Genomic DNA, 5,548 nt, shown 5'->3' on the forward strand with positions numbered 1-5,548 from the left:
GAGGGGGGGTGGGATGGACCAAAAAGACGATATGACATTCATTACACTTTTTCAGTTCATTTTGAGTGTTGATACGGCAGAAAATTTAAAACAAGACCCTTCACCCTGCAGGAAAAGAAGGGTCGCTCCTGGGGAAAAAAACAACAACTTTTTGATTTTCATGGTCATACCCTCATTTATATAGAATTATACCGATTATTGAGTTAAAAAAAGCAGAAATTTAATTATTTTGACTAATACGTTAAGATCAGAGTGAAGGAAAGTGATTATTTGTATTTGCGAAGAGCGTTGGAGGAATCCATCCATTTTTTTGTGTAATTTGATAAAAAGAACTCATTTCAGATATAGACATTTTTTAAAGGGGTAAATTTGGACCGAGGACACAGTGAGGGTTTAAACATGAGAGTTACTGTGGCATATTTCTCAAAGAGGACACTTTACACCGCTGCGGATGTGAATCATTCCCCCGTGGCACTGACCTGCCAAGTGTGTCCTACGAAGCTTTGTGGAAGACCATTGGCATTTTGTAATCGTATCACAATTGTCGGACTTTCTTACGGTCACAAAGGCGATTGTAATTCGAACGGGTTATATTGCACCTGTACGTTTGCAAGTAAACTGTATTTGGTCTCGTGTTCTGTTATGCTCATTACTTTGAATTCTCACGGGGGCCCGCAGAAACTACCACAATAGCTGTTAATATCCTTTTAATATTCCTGTTTACATCAGCTAGTCAAATTGGCGCTTTAGTTTCTCGCGGTGGAGGACTTGTTGAGAGTGTGAACTAGAGTGCGGATCGGCCCGTTCTGCCGGCGTCGCAGTAACCGAACAGAGCCGTACGACCCGACAGTCATTAAGATGTTTATGTGGCCCCGGCCCGACACAGTTAAAATCGCATTTGTTTCTTCTACTAATGACACAATGTCCGTTTTGTTTGTGGGAGAAGCCGCTTTTATTAAGCAACTTGGGAGGAAGGCATTCGGAAATGTCAACGATGAGCGCATTCAATGCACACGGGGCAACAGCGCCATTACCTCATAATACGCTGTTTTAAATTCAAAGTTCAACGCCATCGCGCTGATGTGACGAGCCCGACCCGAACCCCAGCATCCTTTCTAAAATCGTTCGAACCCGGCCCGGCCGTCGGTTCCCGTCGTCCCGCGGTCGGGTCCGTCCGTGGCTCGGGTTCGGGTATCCATCTCTAGTGGGAACCACAGCGGTCCTTGAAGGTCGGCGTTATAACCCCAAAAACTGTTGCTATCTAGTCTCGATCATTTATAAACGCTGCGTTTCTCTCTTGTTTTCCTTTGCCGTGTCTCGGCTGAGGGTTGTTCAGAATACCACAGCTCACCGTAAGAGGCAATAGTGTCAATAAAAACCTTGATTGAGACGCAGGTTCCGGTGAGCGTACCCATGTCCAAAGAATTTCCCTCTAAACCGTAGTAATAGCGAAAACACACTCCCTTGATCGAAAAAGCTAATCGAATTTTACAAAAAACCTTCTAGAAATCCAAACACGAATTGCTGCTTACCTGTCACTTATCAAAGTTCAGATATATATGATCCTATTCCAGGAAACGGTGATTATATGGCATGTGTAAAAATCCTCGACTAGGCGACTTTCTGTTCATGATGCTATTTCTCTTGATTCCTTCTACCACATGTATTATATGTCTATCTGCTCCCTTCTTTGTGACCCGAACCGGACGCCCGCTGGTCCCAGAGATCGCCCACACATACAAGGCCGAACTGGAAAGGTGAGTGTAAAACACGAGTGACACTAGAGCCTAGCTCTCATAGAGCGCACGACATGAGGACAAGTCTTCAGCAATCTTCACGAGTGACCTGGTTCTGGAAGAAGAGAGGACTTCTTGCAGTCTGGTCAGCATTGGGGTTGTGCCGCCCTAATGAGATGGAGAGGTCGTTTCAGTATTAGTGATTGGTTTTCACTTATGAACTGCTGCAGGCACAGACCCGGATCATATATTCCATACTATTATTATATTTCTTTATTTACAGACTCAAGGTCAAGATAGAAAGATTTTTAAAAAAATAATACCCACACCGTTATATAAAGGGGTTTTCTATATATATACTATTAAATATATATACTCTCCCCTAACTTGCTTAATACAGGAGTTATTTGTGTCCTTGTTTTCACAGTCACCTGACTTTTTGGCAAATCTTTGCATGTGTATTTTCTCCTTCTTCTTTTTTTTTTACGGTAAAACAAATCAGCAAGAGAACTGGACACACATAGTGCCATGTGAGCGAGAGCCGGGGAGATGAAATTACAATGAGAACAAACAAACGAACGCGTTTTGATTTGTAACTTTAACAGGCAATGCTACACAGATGAAGACGACGACGACGTCGACAGACAACAAACAACAACAACACAAACCAACCAAGTCTAACTAACAGCCCTCTTTTTGTTGGAGAGGAAAGTGATACGGTGACAGTGCCCTGGCTTCCATGTGCCGAGCTGCTACATGTGCTGTCTTCACAACTCGTATGATCTGCTGAGCGGACCTCACGGGCTCCTTTAAAGCACCCCCCCTATGGAAACCCGGAAACCCTTCACACTCAGACTAAGCTGGTTACTCCTGCTGCCGTGAATACCATCATGCCGCTCACAACGCATCGTCGTCACTGTCGACGAATTCATATCGTAAGCATTCGTTTTTATTTAAGGAGATTTGTCTCCCCTTCTTTCATTTGCAGAGGTACTCGTCCCGACTGGATTGTTGGGTGTTGTTATTATTGTTGTATTTCCTTATTTAGTGGCCTTTCTGGTTTTTATTTTCTCGGTGTTGTCAATCGAGGCAGCATGTTCCGCTCAACACAAATGGTGCAGTGCCGTTACACAGCAGCTGATCGGTCGGCGCATGTGTCTCTCTCACCCCCGCCCCCCCCCCCCCCAACAAGGGGAAAGTGGTTTAAGAAGGAATCGGTCTCTCTCATCACCCTCTGCGTTTTTTTCTGAATTGCGACAGTATTTAGTAGTGGAGCAGCGCCGCTGAGAGATAGCCGCACCACTGCCTCGCCGAATATGTTCACACGTAAGCTATTACTCCCTTTATTCCGAATAGGACAATATTCAGAATGTGATACGGGTCAATGTAAACAGCATTCCGTTGGATATTTTGATCAGACCTTTTATCGAATAAAGCAATTTTGGATTAAAACGTGTGATTTTGCCGGTCTAATGGGTTTTATAGTAATCCTGAGGTTGTCTATTCGATTCTAGTTAGAATATGAGTCAGGATTCGGCCCCATTTGGGCTGTGATTATGGGGCGTGTTTTCAACAAAAACCAAGGAAGGAAATGCCTCTGACGCTCAATTAGATAGGACCTACAACCAATCAGAAGCAAGGATAGGGACCTACAACAAATCAGAGAACGGATAGAATACAACCAATCAGAGCAACGGATAGACCTACGACCAACAGAGCAACGGATAGACCTAGATACCAACAGAGAAAGGATAGCCTACAACCAATCAGAGCAACGGCTAGACCTACAACCAATCAGAGCAAAGGCTAGACCTACAACCAATCACGAGCAACGGATGAACGACAACCATATCAGCGCACGGATAGAACTACAACCAATCAGAGCAACGGCTAGACCTACACCAATCAGAGCAACGGATAGACATACACCAATTCAGAGCAACGGCATAGACCTACAAACAATAGAGCAAACCGATAGGACTAACAATCAGAGCAACGGATAGGGCCTACGGACCAATCAGGCACGTAGTATGTGAGTTTGTTGAACCCTTGGACGAATCCCTAGGAAGGACCACGGCAAAACATCTTTCGACAACAAACAACTTGAGGGGTTCTTCTGTTCCTCTTTTTTAAACGATGCTCTGGTCCAAACCTTCTAACGGACAGGATGGGGGGAGGAACTACACGTCTCCACGTTCCCGCGGCAGCCATTCTTGTTGTTTACAAATCACCGAGCACTCTTGTGAGGTGGTGATACGTTACTGTTAATCATCTGTCCCTCATTGTATAAAGCCGCCCAACGCTCTGATGGGCCAAACGCTCTGATAGAGCATAGTCGCTCTACAAAAGGATCAAGTCCTGACTCAACTCCCCAAACTCAAAGAGTGGGCGGGGCTAAGTACCCCCGGCGTCCAGACTCAAACTCCCGACTCAAAGTTGTGGGCCGGGGCAAGTCCCCACCCGGCGTCCAGACTCGGTTTTTAAGAAGCATTTTTTTTGGAAATGATCAGCGCGTAGAATCTGCGTCCCATCAGGTTTTTCCGCAGTTTGTGAACACTAACTCGGCCTCTTGCCTGTTTGCGTCACGACCGGTCCGCTGTGTGGTCGATACGGTTGCGGACACAAACCTGACCAGCCGACGGTTTCCATGGCGACGGTAGAGATGCACGGGCCATAAGAAAGAAGAAGAAAACCCACAGCTGTTCGTACACATCATCAGAGAATTGGATATAACAGGTTCATGGACAGTGGTTGAAGGAATGAAAGACGGAAGGCTGTGTTTACAAGTCCGCCAGGGTTGAAAAACTAAAATATATATAAGATATTATATAGATATATATAAATATATTATATATATATATATAGATCTATTATATATATATATATATATATATAGCGCGCTGCATGTTAAATGGGAAGATTAGTGGAATATTCCCTTCATTAGCCGGTAAAACCGCTAAGTCTGAATATTGTCTTTTTGGGGAATAAGGCGAAAACACTGGAGATATGTGCATGGACTTAGTCACTGTTTTGGGCTCTATAGGTTAATGTTAACTTACATGTTTCCTTCACACATGTGTATTTTATTTTTTTTTTTTTGCGGCTGTTTATATCTCGTATAAATAACCCCCCCACCCCCACACCACCCCACCCCACCCACCCACGGCCAGGTGTCATACTGCACCAAAATCCTGTGTTGTTTGACTTGCTTTGTCTCGTCGTGTAGCTATTGAAGTAGTACTCTTTTCTTTGGCATATAAGCTGAGCTGTGTGAATCTCCCAGTACAGTTACTCAGGTATCTAACCAAGATCATCAGCCTCACATGCAGTGGCCCCCGTTGAGGAAAAAACCACCAGGTACCCGTATCGTTCGGCCCAAAAAAAAAAAAAAAACACTCACGCTTGCTGAAGAGGCAAATATATCAAGACAGATCAGCACTCCTGCCGTCTTCTAATGCGAATGGCCTGGATGGGCTAGTGTTGCACAAAGCTTATGCTGTCATTTATCACTAAGAGTTAGTTTTTTAAAATTATTTTCACCTAACTTCTTTGTATAGACATCTCCATTTTATTTAGAGCACCACTGGGACGTGAACAACAGCCTCTAAACACACACGTGCTACTGCTTATTCTCAAAAAAAAAAAAAATGAAATGGACGTGTCAAATATGAGCACTTCAATTACACTTTTCAGTTTCCATTTTGAGTTTGATCACGGGCAGAAAATGTTAAAAACAAGACCCTTCACCACTGCCGGGAAAAGAAGGTCCGTCCTGGGGAAAAAAACAACAACTTTTTGGATTTCATGGTCAA

General features: G+C 44.1%; 1 protein-coding gene across 2 annotated transcripts in view; it reads left to right on the forward strand.

The window, feature by feature from the left end:
- ube2d4 (ubiquitin conjugating enzyme E2 D4) overlaps positions 1-5,548 on the forward strand; it is a 47,416-nt gene that overhangs the window by 34,497 nt on the left and 7,371 nt on the right. The window lies entirely within an intron of this gene.

This window comes from Etheostoma spectabile, chromosome 5 (genome assembly GCF_008692095.1).
Source record: "Etheostoma spectabile isolate EspeVRDwgs_2016 chromosome 5, UIUC_Espe_1.0, whole genome shotgun sequence".
NCBI lineage: Eukaryota > Metazoa > Chordata > Actinopteri > Perciformes > Percidae > Etheostoma > Etheostoma spectabile.